Source organism: Trachurus trachurus (genome assembly GCF_905171665.1).
Source record: "Trachurus trachurus genome assembly, chromosome: 19".
Lineage (NCBI taxonomy): Eukaryota > Metazoa > Chordata > Actinopteri > Carangiformes > Carangidae > Trachurus > Trachurus trachurus.
This window is the reverse complement of record NC_139913.1, coordinates 7,443,021-7,460,031: the sequence shown is the minus strand read 5'-3', so window position 1 is coordinate 7,460,031 and position 17,011 is coordinate 7,443,021. Positions and strand designations below refer to the sequence as shown.

Genomic DNA, 17,011 nt, shown 5'->3' with positions numbered 1-17,011 from the left:
AAATTAAATCTTTTTTTTTCCCACCACCATTTACATATAACCACTGTTTCAACAGTATCCCAATGGCAATATTTACACTGTGTGCTTATGACCTGCTTTCAATTGGAATTTACAATAAATGAATCATAGAAATAGCCCAGTAATTAGTGTAGTGAAATTAATCATTAGTAGTCATTTGAAAGATTGATGAATTATTGACCTTCAAACTTAATTCCACTAATATAACCCAATTAAAGTCAGAGTGTTGTCGAAGTGAGAGTATCCCCTTAATTAATTTGCTTATACCGGTAGTCACATTATTAGTGTATATGTAAACAGACAGGCTGTAAGGTGAGATGATTACCAGCGTGTTTCCACACAATGCTGTTTTCATCTACTTCAAATGAAAACCTGCCTCTGTGCTGAAAAAATCATTACAAACGCCGACATTGTCATTCCTGCGTTTGCCGATCCGGCGCTCCTTTTTTTTTTTATGACTTCAAGTGTCTCTGTCGGGGTGTCTTTTTGAAAAGCAGAGATGCGTATCTCAGTTGATCTTGCATGTCTTGAGCATATCAACAACAGGAAGGAGCCTGAAGGAGGAGTTGTGATTTCTGTGCCAAGGTAACACCAAGTGGAAGTGGAGCACTACAGAGGGAGGTGAATGGGAGGTCAAAAGTTTCAGAGTTGGTATTTACTAAGAAGATAATGGGAAAACCTACTTTTCACACAGTTTGCTGGCTGCTTTGTAAAGTTCTGTGTAAATGTTCAAAGCTGGGTGGTAAAAAGATGAAAACTTTGCAAGACCCTTTAGAGGTTATTTGAAGTTTTTATATCATTCTGTCATACTTAATTTCACACAGTAGCCTACAGTATATTCATCATCTCGCAGTCGTGCCTGATCATGTCTCTGAGCTATTAGCACATTGTTTCCCTTTAAAAGCCAATTTTAATTCATTCGTGGTTCTGCTCGTTCACACGATTCAAGTCCATATGCATTCAAAAACTACTGTATTCACCATTTAAAATGCAAATGCGACCCACTGGGAATAACAGCCCCTGAGAGCTGGCTGGGTGCACGGACAGCCTGTGGTTCTCAAGAGCTTTCCCCCACAGCGTTGAGAGCGGAGCCAGGTGAGAGTTTCTCTCCCAGGTGCCTCTCCTCTGCCTTTGTCTGGGCTTAGCGGGTGGCGTCCTTGCTCCCGCCACCCGTCCGACTCAACCAGAGGGTTTTCGTGGCTACTTTGCACAGGATGACATGTTCCATCCTCACGCAGTGGAGTAAAACCCAGAGCGCCGAGTGGGGCGGAATGAGCTTGTCCGGCTCCAGTGGCTGTAGCGACAGCGGGGATTTTGACTCCATGAGGATCCAATTAAACCTGGGAGGGCCTCTCTGAAGGAATAATAACGATGATAAATGCACCTCTGTGCCTGGCTTAAAAGAGGCAGGGAGAAATGTTTTATTGTGCTGGCCTATCTTGACACAACTTAGTCCAGGATCCTGCAGAATCAGGAGGTTTTTAAACTAAATCTCACCTTGTGAGTGTTTGTGTTTTCTAGGCCTGGTGTCATCTTTTAAATATTCTGATGACTTGGCTTTGTGCAACATCCAAACCTCTCTGCATGTGCTTTGAATTGGCTTCGGGATGCAGTGATTCCCTATGCCAGAAGCACAAATATGTGTGTGTGTGTGCACGTGGGTTGCACGCACAATCAGAACAGATATGTGTGTGAATATGATATGTACTGGGTTTTTGTGTTTGAGTATGTGTGTCAATGTGTATCAGTGGATTTATAGTTAATCTATCAAATATGATGATAAAGCAGTTGTTTAAAGAGGAGCTACGCAAGATTGTTACCTATATTTTTACCTTAAAGCAGAAGTAAGTGATATATTTGTGTTAATATAAGTCTTAAATAGTTATATCTTCCGACAGCAATCACTTACATAGAGTGTTTGGACTGAAACACGGGTCTGTCAGTCACTCTGCTCTGCTCTGAGTCGAGGAGAAAACATTTATCGTATCCTACAGTTTTTATCCAATGAGGAGAGAGAACGGCATGCAGGGCTGTGTGTGCAGCCAAGGGACGCCGTGAATGTGGCGACGTAGGGACGAGGACTGTTATGGTGCGTTCAAGGAAACTCGTAACTCCTGTTTTTCCGACCTGTGAAGTTGTATCAGTTTGATCTGGTGCGAGTTCACAGGTCGGAAGTTACGAGTGGCCGTTATAGTGACTTTCACCGGTAAAACAGGTCGGAAAAACATGAGTGGGTTGCCTGAAACGCTACAAAGTCGTAAGTTGTGACTTGAAGCTGTAATTTACAATTTCAAAAACCTGCCTGGAACGCAGCATTAGCGAAAACGACCGGATCGCTCACTTCTGCTTTAATTTAACAGCTTCAGAGTAATTGTGATGGTTAAATAAATGACTTGCAACTTGTTACAAAGGAGAATGGAGGATCTCTGCTTTCCACGTAGCGTCTCTTGGCCAAAAAACAACCTTACAAGATCAGTGCCAACGACCCGGTGTCCCAGCTCTCGTCGCGGCGGCACCGTGACACAAACGCACCCTGTAACACGTAATCTCTTGTCTATGACAGATAAGGCTGCACAAATACACACACGTCGTAACATCGTATATGATATGTAACGTTATCCACGGCTCCATGGATTGCTTTCTTGCCAGCTTCGTTAAAAACAAATGCACATGGCCAGGGGGAGGGTTAGCAAAACAGCGGAAAAGTGACTGGACTTGCAGTTCCCCTTTAATATACACTAGTTCCAGCTTCTCAAATGTTAAGATTTGTTACTTATTCTTTTGTAAATTCAGACAAACAAGCACATGTTGTTTAACTAACATCTCAACACATTACGGATAAATGTTTTGTGTGTTTTTTAAAACTCTTTATTTTGCCCTTACTTTCTTTTAGAGAAGATTTATAGTCTCTAGAGACTCAAAGTGTATTTCCTCTTGTCAGGTGGTAATTCAGAGAAAAACTCCTTTAATTAGATAACAAGCTTCTGTATTTCAGATTTGCACTTTGCCAGCAGTTTATCAATTACTGCTTGTGGTTTCATACTGCCAGTCAGTCTTTGTCTGGGCGCTCGAGCCTCCTCCTCGCCGCGCTGCAGAGCCGTGTTATTGTACTTAAACAAATCAATTCTGTTGCAGTTGAGCTTTTTTTTCTCTCTCCATCCCCCGTCATTATGAACTGTTTGCAGTGCAGAGCACATTGATTTTTCACAGCCCTGGAAAAGCTGTTGATGAATAGCACAGAGGTATCTGGGGAGAATCTGGCTTTAAAAAGGAGGCACCCAGCGTCAACCCCTCCTCCTCCTGCTCCCTCCCCAAACCCATTGAGCCCCCAGCTCTCCTCCACTCTCTCTTTTCAGAGAGCGGCAGTTCCAACAGGGGAGAAATGCTGCCTAAAATTTCTTCCAATGATATATAAAAAAGGATTAAAAAAGTGCAAGGCATGAGGGACTGCCTGCTCCCACTGAATGTGAAAATACACCTTGTGGTTAGACAGTTTTTATATTTGGAGCATTAGCTTTGTCCCGTGAACTAAATCATGAGCTCAGGAGAAACCAGAGTAGTCCTGTGAGTGGACAGAAATGGTTAACATGCTGTGTGCTACTATGCAAATGCCTAATGAAAATGATATCCTTACAGGATACAGTCATAAACTTAAAGACAGGAGTGATAAAGGAGGAGGAGTGGTGGGAAAAATCACATTTGTTGCATACTTACACATGCCCACATGCATTCACAGAGCTAAAGCAAACAGCCTGAGGACATCTTATTCTTTCTTTTCTTCTACCATCCCATTTAGCGCCTTGAAATTTCATAGTTCAACATTTGAGTAGTGCGAAAGGGGAAAAAAAAAATTGGCTGATGCCCTCCAACGTTTTCTTTGACTCCATGAAAATTAGTGTCACGTCCTTTGAGCAAAGGAGGAATGTTAGAGGGAAAAAAAATAAGTTGAGGATGGGGGACAAAGAAAAAGGCCAATAGTTTGTTTATACTCTTGACTTGAGTGGCCTGCCACCTTAAAAGATGACAATCTAGGAGTACTACCTAAACCTTGACCCATCATTCAAAGTGGGGTCTAGGACATGTGCAGACCAGAATAATGTCTTTCAGCATCTAAAATTCATATTTTTCTTTCCATGTGAGGCCTTGTGCAACTGGGAAATACAGTTACAACTATTCATTCATTCATTCATTCATTCATTCATTAGTTCAGATTATGAAAAAGCATTTCATGTGTGACTCTCACTCAGATGCCAGCAGAGACTCGCGTTTGCTCACATGCTCCACTCCACACTGTAGTTACTATGCTCATAATTATATTCATTATTACAGTAATTAATTAACCTTAAAGCAGATATCAGCTTCACGGCCGTTTCGGCTAATGCTGCGTTCAAGGCAGGCTTTTGAAACCGTAAGTTACAGCTTCAAGTCACAACTACGACTTGGTAGCGTTCCAGGTAACCCGTAGCTTGTGTTTTTACCATCCTGTTGTCTGTGAAAGTTCCCTATAACGGCCACTCGTAACTTCCGACCCGTGAACTCGTACCAGATCGAACTGGTATGACTTCACAGGAAGGAAAAACACAAAGTACGAGTTTCTTTGAACGCACCATGAGTTAGCAGCCCCCGCCCTTGTCAGGCATCAATTGGTCCTCGTGCTACGTCACCACATTCACGCGCATCCCTTGGCTGCACACACAGCCCTTCATGCCGTTCTCTCTCCTCATTGGATAACACTTGTATCCCACAAGGAAAATTTTCTCCTCGGGTTACAGCAGAGCAGAGTGACGGAGAGACTCGTGTTTAGGCTGAAATACTTCATGTAAGTGATTGCTGACGGAAAATAGGACTATTTAGGACTTATATTAACAAAAACATTCCACTGATATCTGCTTTAAGTGTCATAATAGTAGATAAACATGATTGTTAACCAAAGGATAAGTCAAAACTTGTCTTTATTTCAAATTATACATTTACGGTATATTATAGTGCTCCATTATATCTCAGGTTATTCTATTAAGTACTTGCCTGGCTTCTGTAGTATATAATCATAATGATAATACTTCCTCACACACTGGTTATCACCTTTTTTGAGCTATGGTCGTTTTGAAGGGTCTGAATGTCACTGAGCACGAGTCGCACGAGTCCTGCCAACCAGGCTAAGTGTTAAACTATGGTGAAGGCCCCTCTTAATCGGCTTATCAGTCAATCAGGAGTCACTCGTAAATGTGCTATGACACTGAACTTGTGTGATATTTATGACACCATACTGATCACGTGAAGTATCTGCTGCTTTTTTTACCCCCTTCTCCTTTTAAATTTTTTTTTTTTTTATTTGTCCGTCATGGGCATGAGAGCATGAAGGAGTTTAACCGTGCAGGGAAAGGAGTGCATCATGTTCAGCAAGGCACAGATGGAAGCCACTCAGTGCCCAAAGGAATCAGCGAGGAGTGAAATCATTGAGTGGGCTTGATTTTCAGGGGGGAAAAAATGCAAATGTAATAATTCAGTGTTTGGAGATTGGTGGATAATGCAGCGGTGATTGATGTTTTTTTTTTTTTTTTCTACTCTGATTTCTCTCAGGGACTGAAGAGGTGAGGCGCTGGAGTGTTTCTCCTCCTGGTGTGTGAATGGGTGGGGGGGTCCAACCTGGTGAAGAATCAAGGATTGAAGTCAACACAGGTGATTCCTCTTCTTTTTTTTTCTTTAATCTTTTCCTTACATGTATGAAGTGGGAGCCTACAGAGCCTGGTAGATATCAGGGGTCAAATTAATTTAATATTCTGCCTCATAAATTAGAAATGGATGCTCTCAAATAAGTGAGTGACTTGGCCTACAGGTTGTCGTGATAGGCTAGCGCAGTGATTTAGCGGCTGCAATCAGATATTTGCAGGTTGTAACTACTAATTGTGTATTTGTAGATGCACTATATAGAGAGGCAAAATCAAATGCACTTTTATCTTCAGAAAGGCATTGCTGACATTGTTGAATCCAAGGTGGAGAAAGCTAATAGCCTGTTACCTCGCTGTGTTCTAGTTTTATTTGTACTGCAGTGTTCATGCATTTGTTAGGTAGAAGTGGTTGGTTCACATTCATCTTAAAAACAATAAAACTGTGTTGTTAAAATAACTCACTATTGCCGAGGCCTACCTCAGCAACCCAGCTAATGAGCTTGCTAACCAATAGTAGCGATCTAGCTAGCTTTGGGGAACATCAAGCTCTTTTTAGATGTACAGTCCTGAGAACAAAATACCCCTGGGGAGTAAACAGCGCAGTAGAGCTAAAATATAAAGCAGCTTGGAGAACTAATGTGAGAGACTAGCACTAATCAGACTACTTAGTCTGTTTTGCAACAGTCCTCAGAAGAAAACAAAACTATTTACCTTTATGTTCCATAAATACGGGAGCAGAAATGACTAATTTGTGCACAAGAAGTAAATAATTTGAGAGCACAAACCCAGTGTTGAGTACATTCATTTTATTTAAATCCCCGAGACTTCCTAGGCTCTGTAAGGACACTTCCTAATGAGCTGTGATGCTGCTTTGCCTGAGATACACTATTCCTGCAAAAAGATGTTATGTCACAGCTGGAATCAAACAAAGCTTGTTAGTGGAAACGAGATATCAGCCTCCGCTGTCACTGCTGTGATTTAAAGACCGCAACTTGTTTGCTCGGACATGCTCCGTCCTCCGCCGTGCTCCACTGTCTTTAGGTAAACATGCGATGGCAGCAGTTTGTGTGTGGTCAGGGTCGGCTCACCTCGCGGAGCATGTTGATTTCATCAGGAGCTCCTTTGGGTGGTGGTGGGGGGGAGGGGTTGGGTTGGGTGTCTGAGTAAGCAAGCGTTGAGATGTTGCGTCTGTTTAACATTTTTTTTGCCGTCATCCAAGTTCATATGTAGCGTGAGGACACATATACAGAAGGTCATGACTGTCTGCTTCAGCAGCAGGCCAGCAGTTCATCCTTATGCAATACGTACCCAGCGTGTGCTCCACTAAAAGGGAGAATTATGTCGTGGAAAGGGAATGTAATTGGTTCGTCCACTGTATTATACAATACAGCTATGGCTTCATGGATTAGGAATTGGGACATCCAGCATCCACACACACACACACACACACACACACACACACACACACACACACACACACTGAATAGATAAGAGTGGTTAATCTTGATTAGAGCAGTGTGAATGCTGAGGAATACGGTGCCCTGACAAACATCTGCCCGCCACACAGCTGAGTGGGATAAACCAAAGTGATTATTGTGGAAATGTCAGGCGAGGTAGACAGTGAGAGCAAGTGAAACGAGGGGAATATGACATGAACAGGGGACATGACACGACTGCCTCACAGTCAGTTCTCTCTCTCTCTCTCTCTCTCTGTCTGTCTGTCTTTCTCTCTCCCTTACTCTCAATGACAGAGTTTTCTTTCCTCCCCTCACTGTCGCTGTGGAGGGAAAAATATAGCTGGGTTTGATTGAGAGGCTGCAGTCAAAGGAAATGGCAACAATCTCAAATAGATAAGTGTAACATCTGAGGTTGATAACCACAATAAAAGCATCCAGAAATAAAAATGTGTGTAGGGCTGTAACCAATGATTGTTGTTTTTTTATTTTATTTTATTGACTAAGTTCTGGTTAGTCTGTAAAATGTCAGAAAATAGCAAACACTGCTTTTTTTATACCTTTTATAGAGCACAAGGTGACACCTTCAGACTTCCTGCTTTGTCCGACCAGCGGTCTGTAATTAAAAATATATTCAAGGTCATAAAATAGAAAACATTCATATTTGAGAATCTGGACTGTAGTGATTTTTGCCAGTGTGGTATTTTTTTTTTTTTTTTTTGTGTTTATTTCTTTGGGTTGCCAGGTTGCTCTCCGTCTCTGCAGCACCCGTGTAAACCTTAATGAATAATCGCTTTCCTCTGTGAAATGTGAGGGGTGCAGACATTCTGTTAACCTCGCTAAAGGAAAAAGAGAGGGGGGTGGGGGCTGGGAGGAGAGTAAAAAAAAAATCCCCTTCCTGTCAGTGGTCTCCCTCTCTCCCTCTCTCTCGCTTTTTCTCTCTGTTCTTGTGAGATCTGGAACTGATAAGTGCGAGGCCTCTGGTAACTGAACAGGAAGGATAGAGGGCCTGGCTCTGCACACATGTCCACCTCCCCTGTGCAGGAAAACAAAGAGACCAGAGCCTGCCACTTAACTCCAGGTTTCATGACATTCAAGCCTATTAGAGGGATTATTATCACTTGTTGGAGTGAACTCTTACTCTGAGGAGATTTCTGTGGAATATAATGACAGGGCGACATTTTGATAAAAAAATACCAGTAGCCGAATTTCTGTATAGCAGCTTGACACTCGGGCACAATCACAACTCCCTTGTTCCAATGACCGGTGTTGAGTCAAGTGGAAGTACTTTATTAAACAAGTGCATGGCAGAGCGGTGTGAGTTTATCATTCAACCCAAACACCCAGAGGTCTGGATGACAAGCTTGTTGAACTGATAAGCGTGATGAGGCTGTTGTATGCACGGGTGTTTCCTGAAGCAAGGTGCTTAAAGGGAAAATGAAACCAAAAAGCGTATTGTAACACAGAGTAACCTGTGGAGCTCCCAGGACACCCAGCACAGTTTCAACAGGAGGAAGCTACAGCAAAGAGCCAGGAAGGAGGGAAATAGATATTTGGTCAATGGAATAATAATAATACAGAGGGTAATCACCATGTTCTGTTTGAAATAAAGGCAGTAAGTAGAGGGGGGGAATGGAAAAACATGCTTGCATACTGTTTAACCCACATATATTGCTGTCAGATGAACTAGAATTTATATGCAAGCAACATAAGTCATTAATTCTTGCCATGTGTCTTCATTTTGTCATTATTTGTTGTGGTGTTGTGTTAAATCCAGTGGAAATTAGTCAGTGCAAAGATGCATTACCTCACTTTTCTGCCCCATCTTGTTGTCTGTCGGTGCATTTTATTCCTGCAGATAAGTGACTTTACATGATGCGACACGATACCTGGGTATTTCCAGTGCCGCTGCTGCCACGGGGAGCGACAGGTTTATCTAAATCATCAGCACCAACAGCGAGCTTTTTCTTCAGTCAAGTGCAGAACTATTTAAATTCCCCAAGAATCCCAGAAAGAGGTTTCGTCTTGCTAGACTTGAGAAATCCGTTCCTACACAAACAGTGGCTTCGTTAATTGAAGTGCAGCAGGACTACGAAATATGTTGCAGCTTTCTCCGAACGATTTTCACCCCCCTGCTCATTACCAGCAGCTCGATGTGACAAGATCAAATTCAGACTGCGAGAGTGTCCAAAAAAACATTCTTTGAAATGTAGAGATTCGCTGAACTGGATAATAATTGCACAACCCTGTAGAATGTACAACACATATTGATCGTATCTCAACAGTATCCAAGGATTTTACCCTTGAAGCTTTTGTGTCAGCGTGAGTACTGACTCAATGGTTCATCATTGATGCGCATCAGATGAGTGTGAAGCTGATTTTCCCTGTACTCGACTGGGTGACTAACTGGCTGTGACAAGAAAGTACTTTTGCCAGGTTTCCTCCTCAGAACTTCTAACATCTCCAATCTTATCTCCTTTTATTTTTGGGGATTGGGGTGGGGTTCCTCCATGCTTAATGCTCCTGCGGATTTTCCATCTGATCTCAGCTTTGTTTTCTCGACAATACCTTCAGCTGTAAACCAGCTTTTGGGAATCTCGGGCCATATCTTACAGAGAGGGCTGACTGAGACTGCGGCGGAGATATTCCGGGGTGGTATTCTTCCCATGAGAAAGCGAGAGATAATGTGCCAGGGTGACAGCTGAATTATCAGCCCATTAGTCACCGAAGAGAGAGAACGAGGTGGATGAACATGGCATCCGTCAAGAAAGTGCCTTTTTTTTTTCTTTTTTTCTGCAGAAAGCCTCCCCTTAACCACTACTCAGGAGGAATCTTTGTAGGTCTCCCCCACTGATGTATGTAGGAGCTGGAGGGCCGAGGTCAGGGAGCAGAGCTGGAGCTATCCCGGTGTTCTCTGCTGCTGCTGCTGCTGCTGACCCTGTCCAAGGAACAGAGCAGCATAACACAAGAGGCAGAACTCAGTGTACTGCACTAAAAATAGCCGCGGCGTCATCCCCTCTTTCCCATAGACACATACAAATGGAGACGCACGCGCGTGCTCGTGCTCGTGCTCGTGCTCGTGCAGGCCCACGTCTTCAGAGGCGTTTCGCGACTGCTGGTGATAGTCAGCAACATGCCAGAACAGCGTTTGATTGACAGGGTGACTGCGGCGGCACAAAGTGTTTGTCTATGCGGGACAGATGTTCTCCGCAAGCCCGCTGCGACGGTCTGAGTTGACATACAGCAGGAGGAAACCACTTGGCTCCGAGATGAACTTCCCCCACCGTCCTGTGACCCTGTTGAATCTTCCGAGCCTACTTTTACATCTCGCGTGTGTCTTTTATATAAGCGATCGGCCTCGGCTCGGCTCAAACAAAGACGTCTGAAGAGAAAAACAAAGAGCGTCGAACAAATGGAGTAGTGCTCACTTCCTCTGATGCAAAATTGAAGCCGATATCCCTTCGACATGCCATCCACGGATAACTTGTCAATTTCCTGTTCATGATGAATAGCCTGAATAAGCTACACAGCACAAGCCAACAGATTAATTAACGGCACGGCGTAATATGTTTTAAGAACACTTGGCATTGAGATGCTGTTGGCTTTGTGAATGGTCTACCTCCATGCTGCCTCTTGAAATACGACCGCATTGACGAGCCTTTCTTCTGCCTATTGCTGCCATATTATTTGCACCAGTGAAAGCAGTTACCGCGGCCTCATTAGGTCGGTACATTCTTGTTTTAAAACATAACCTGGACCCAACGAGATTGACTCGACTCCACACAGCTTCCGCCGAACGCTCTATCTGCTAATATGACTGTGCAAAGCTAATGAAATGATGATAGCGGCAGCGCTGCGGGGCCTTGATTTAGCGCGTCAGCTGATCAGACTGCCAGTCAAGTGGCTCAGTTTGAAGATGTATTTACAGCAGGAGACGAATATAAGCCCAGATCCTTCTCGGTGTGGTAGAAGTTCCTCAAGCTTCAGACTTCAGAAAAATTTAATTATACTTTTACATCAGTGAAAGGATCTGTGATTGATCCACAGCTCTTGGATATTTAGCCACAGAAAAAAGAAGAAAAACAGATATTTCAGTATTTACAGCACTTTGTCACCTTGACAAACTGTGAAATTAATAATTTGTTCCTTTGGCTCTTTCAAAAAGGCTTCGATAGAAAATACGGTGGATATTACAAATTCATCTCCTCCAGCTCTGTAGCGCGATTGAGCTCCACACAATGAAGTCAGATCTCCCTTTTTTTCCTGTTTTTTTTATGAACGCCCTGGAATTCGAGGCAGACAAACTGATAGTCATCAATTTGAGACTTGTTTGGTAATTTCTGGGATCAAAGGCGATGATGAGGATGATGATACTGATGCTAATCCCACTGAAGGGGATGATTGAGTCATCAAGGCAAAACAGCTGTCTTGTATGCTGCCGTCCCCCACCACCACCACCACCACCGCCGCCGCCGCCGCCGCCACTAATGGCTGATGATGACGGTAGCAGAGTGTAAGAGAGTGCAATTGACAGCAGAGTTTTTTGAGCTTCCTCTGGGAGGAGGGAGAAAGGCTGAATCTGAGCGGAGGGAAGCAGGCAGCAGGGTGGCCATGAAACATTCATGCACCTGGGGACTCTTAACATAAGGAGAGCAAGCTGAGCCAGTAATGAAGTAAAAGAGCAGAGGACTTTTAATGGCTCTGTTTGTCCTTTTTATGAGATTAGCTTTAGTCTGGCTTCTTATATAAATTGCATTAAAAGCCTAATTGCATACAGTGATTTAGCGATGACTCGTACTCACCCAAAAAAAGCCACTGCCTGCTGCAAGAGCCGTGGAGAAAAAACTATTTACATGCAGAATAATCTAATTGTGGTTAGCTACGGGATAATTGGTACCACAGGTGTGCTGCTGGTTATAGCTCAAAGCTGGGCAGCAGAAGGTCAACCCCCCTCCCCACCACTCCCACCCTTCACTTGTCTGCTCTGCTTTCGGACTTTTGACATGACAACGCTGCACCAAATGTGGACATCCCCAGTTGTGCCTGCTCAGGAACAGTTGTTCCGCCCCTAAACTCATCCCGACAGAAAAGGCAGAAAGGAGAGAGGAGCAGAGGAATGTGAAGATGAAGAGGAGAAGAAGGGGAGAAGTAATATTTAGACAGCTGCACGTGTGGAGCCGTGTATCGCTGTCGGTGGGAGGAGGGAGGGAGGCGGTGTGAAGGGTGGACGGTCGGTGGGGGTAGAAGTGGGGCGTTATTTTGGTGTCCTCAGCTACAGCTACAGCTACAGCTACAGCGAGGCCCTCAGACAAACTCCTGCTGCAGTATTGATGTCACTGCGCCCTCCTGACAGCGGGCTCTAAATCACACGTGGCAGTCATCTTATAGATTTACAAACACCTGCTGCCTCTGTTCCCACTATATCATAGCAGTATATTATCTGTCCGAGCTGAATAAACTGAGAGAACTTGTTCAAACATGTTCTGCTTATGGGAGGGAATCCGTTAGAGGAACATACTATATCTGAGAGCTGACTGTCAATGTCTCTGTCCTGGCTTGAGACGCGGCGGTAGCTACAGTGACGGTGGTTGTGTGAGACAGCTGGTCACATGTCTGCGGTCCTGTGCTAGCCTGGCCTCTTGCCTTGAGGTGGTGGATGGCAGCTGACTGCTCTGATTCACTGGGAGCTTGACTCGTGTGTTGTGCGCCTCACAATGGATTGACTCATAGGGAGCAGCAGACGCAGAGCTTGTTCAGTGTCCATCTCTCAGTCATTCTTACTGGAGCTCTCTGTTTGACCCCCTGTTTCACTGCTTTCTGTGTTTTTTTGATGGAGACAGTGGTCTTTTTTTCTCACGACTGTGTATGTTTCTGCATTGTTCCCTCATTTCATTCCAGCCGGAGCGCTCACTTGTTCTTGTCACTGTTAACCCGCTGCCGTCCTATAGGTGAGGATGTGTGGACTCCCTGTCAATCACCAGCTAGTTGTCTCTTTCTGTCTTCTACCTGACAAGCACTTAGATCACAACTACCCCCCTCCTCTAACCCTGCTTCATACAGTTTGCCCCTATAAGAGCTCCACTGATCATCCCTCTCTGTCTTCCCAGCCAGTTGCATACCAGTTTAACATAATACATCCATACATTTGAGGGCTTATCAGATGCCACAACAGTACAGTGCTATTACTCTGAGCGTGATGTAAGATTTGTTCATTGTAACTGTAAAAACAATGAAGAAAAAAGTCTACGTTGACTAGATTTAGTCTCGCATTTGAAAATAAAAATCCAAAGGACTAATTTTAAATCCCTTAATCTGAATATTCAGTCATGCAACAGTTCACAACTGGTTCTCATGGTCAGGCCACATACTCCCTACTAAAAACGCTGCTACATCTCAGTCTTTAACACCGTCTGATCGTATCTGAGCAATTTAGCTGATTGAATGTTGAAGACTACGAGGTTAACGGCCCGCGGAAAAACATTTCCTATGATGGTTTTAAGAAAGTCTGGGATTGACAGCTACACAGTGTTCATAATGTGAAGTAGCTTTCAGGCAAGGACTTTAAAGCTCTGGAAAATCTTTGGCTTTCCAGAGATTTTGAAGCTCTGGGACACTTTAAAAACCATTATTAGAGATTTTTTCCATGATCCAAACTCTACCATAGATGTTATGTTGTCATATAATATTCTAATCTACCATTGCTTTGCGTTTGCACATGCTTGTTGCCAGATGACGCAGCATTGCATTTTTGCTGTGTATGTTCAGATTGCATTGAAATGAAGGGGACTTCCTATTGAAACGCCTTCCTCTCGTAGCCATGTGACCATCAGTGAGTAACCAGTTGTCTTTGTGCTTTGTGCTACCAATAAACTGTTTTGCTTGGCAACAGCATAAACAGGACATTAAATCTCTACCTGCGGTCACTCTCGCTCCCCTATCACATAATAACATGAGCAACACTCGCGCAGCAGCCACTAATTGCTGCTGGATATTTGAGCGGGGTCTCTTAAGACACTGACCTTGCATTAGCCAATCATAACAGAGCGTGTTACCAGGTTGAGCTCTGATCAGAAAAGTCCCCCTGCAGCACGAACAGTAGGAATTAATTATTCAGGCTGGCTGCTTGTACCTTTTGCTGGACACCATATTTAATGACATTTATAATGGCATCTTTGTGAGAGATTAATGGTGATGTGCTTTTGTGCAGGAAAACGCACAAAAGTCCAGCCAGATGGGTCGTTGCAAGCCAGGTACTAACACAAAGAGAACAATGGCTGAGAGCATTTTAAAGCAGCATCCAGATTTTTGTGTTTTTAATATTTTGGATTTCTACTCTCACATTCATCACCTGGGATCGTACACATCTTCATACCTCGTCTCTTATACCGAACAATCTGGTACATTTTGTTTCAAGCCGACACGCATAAACCTACAGTATGGTGATGAGATTTCGCTACAATATTTATTATAGGAGGAAATGAAGACGTAAGAGATTAGAGCTTTCCCTCAAAATATTTACATCTCTGCCACCACTGTTTAGCTTCCACAGCTCGAGGGAAAAGGCAGAGTTCTCTAATGAGCAGTGGTTGGGTTTCCCCTGACCTTTTCATGAGGAGACTGAACAGCACTTCGAAGAACTGGAAACTTTTTTTTTGTGACAGTTATGAAAAAGGAAACTTTTACTTTTTTTTTTTTTTTTTTTTTTACTTTTTTTTTTCACTTCTTTTTACTTCACTTTGTCACTGGTTGTTCAACTGGAGGAAAAAATGGTCAAATTGGTTCTTTGCTATCCTTTTTTTCCATGTCTTATTCACGCCGCTCAATCAGTGGAGAAGGTTAAAGTTCAAGAGCAAAGGTCTGGTTATAAACTTGACACGGCATTTATTCTTTTAAGCCAATTTTCCTCTTTAGGTGAATTGAATTTTAGACTTAAGATGTGTTGGTCCAAAAATCCAGTACATCTTAGAAAGTTCAGATCAAGCTTAACATGCGTTGGTCTTGTATTTAAGGGCAAGCATTTGCTGTGTGAATATACAGTATGCATTGATAAACTGATACATAGGAACATAGAAAAGAAAAAGTAGGTTAGTAAAGAAAAAGTGTCAGGCGCTGCAGCTCTTTCAGCTTTCTTAGGTATTTGCTGTAAATATTGCTGAGCAACAGCAAGGCGATAGCGAGTCCGGTTGCATCTGCAGTATGCTAATGTAATGAGAGCAGGAAGCCAGCGGAGCGCCAGTCGCACTGGATCGCTACGGGGACACAGACGCAAGAGTCATCATGCAAATTAACAGGATGGCTGATAACTCAAAAACAAAAGTTTTAACGCGAGATAAGCAGCCAGAAGTGGACCGCACCTCCAGTGGCAGGCCAGATTGGTTCAAACTCACTTGCTTTGATATTTCTCTCCTAACTAAATGTTCTTATCGCTGCCCCAAGCAAACACGCAAACAATCTGGTCTGTGTGTTTCCAGTCACATGGGCCTGAAGTGCTGGAGAGTCAGCGTGTCTGTCCTGGTATTTCCTGAGGGTTCGTAAACATACAGTACATACACACTCTCTCCCTTTCTGCCTTTCTTCCTCTCACACATCCTCTCACACACAGTGGAGGTCCTATTTAAATAGTCAATAATGTAATGATAATCTTTATTTGTACAGCGATGCGGGTGCTTCAGAGGACAAATTAAAACTAGTTACTATAAAACATAATACAAGGTGAAAAAACACCGCGTCTGTTCATCTGTGACTCACTGTTGTTGCTGCCTTGTGATTCTAATATCAAGCTGCTCTCCTGATTAGGTAAGGATTAAGTAATAAAAGAATATTTATAATAAAGCATAAGGAGTAATGGATGCAAATGTTTGAAACTGCCTCCAACATGTGGTTAGTCTTGAAAACAGAAGGATGTGACTTTATGTTGCACTTCCCCTTTTTCTTTTTAAAATAATCCTCTCATAATCATCAAGAAGTCCATTCACAACAAACTGTACACCCAGGAGAGAGAGAGGGAGGGAGAGAGAGCTTCTTATGCTTTTAGATCATCACTAAAAAGCACTATTTATTTTTTTTTAGCAATTACATCACCATCACTAAAGCCATTAATGGATGTTGTTTGTGAGTGAGTATGATTATTCTGGTGGCCAGTGGATGGCAGTGCATTAAATCATTATTCAATTTAAGCAGTTGAAATGTGTGTATGTGTGTTTGTGTGTATGTGTGCTGGTTCATCTAATTGATTCGGAGTGTTAAAGTGCAGGGTTCAATGAATACTCTAATCAAAACCTTAGAGGCTGCTGCTAAATGCTAAAGAATGATTTAATGTGTTTCAACTTTTTTTTTTTTTACAGCCTTCAATGAATTCTTCAAGCTCAGTGTTGTAGTCTAACAGGAGGTGTTAATATCAGCACATACTGTAAATGCAAATGTTTGGATCTCGAACTGTCAAGTCGGAATAAAAATGTAATGAAGTGAAATCATGAGCTGTCAGCCCACATTTCAACCTCGGGATGTGTTAAGTGCTGTCAGCATCTCTTGCCACTAATCTCTCTTTCTTTCTTTTTCTTTTTTCTTTTTTTTACCCATTTAGTTGCCATCTAACACAATTTCATGGTGTTGATACAGAATCTAAAAATTCAATAGCTGAACATGTATGCTGGGATTATAATTTCGAGTCTCTGTGGGAGATGTAGGTCAACTGAAAGACTCTATTTCCTCAAATATTGTAATCCCCATTTGTTCTGCTTTTCTTTTTTTTCTCCACCAGAAACAGAGCTTTGAGGTCTTTGTCAGACGACAATGCCCTGGGCAGCGCGGTGGCTCTTCATGCTGTTGTCTTGCTTCCTCATGATTTCTACCCTCTCGTGTTGCCAGTTT

General features: G+C 43.0%; 1 protein-coding gene across 1 annotated transcript in view; it reads left to right on the top strand.

Moving 5' to 3' along the window:
• The window catches only part of LOC311002587 (zinc finger MIZ domain-containing protein 1-like), a 112,516-nt gene that overhangs the window by 25,100 nt on the left and 70,405 nt on the right, over positions 1-17,011 (top strand). Inside the window, exon 2 of the mRNA XM_083993993.1 lies at positions 5,599-5,697. The gene's annotated coding sequence lies outside the window, so the exon portion shown is untranslated. The remainder of the gene's footprint in view (positions 1-5,598; positions 5,698-17,011) is intronic.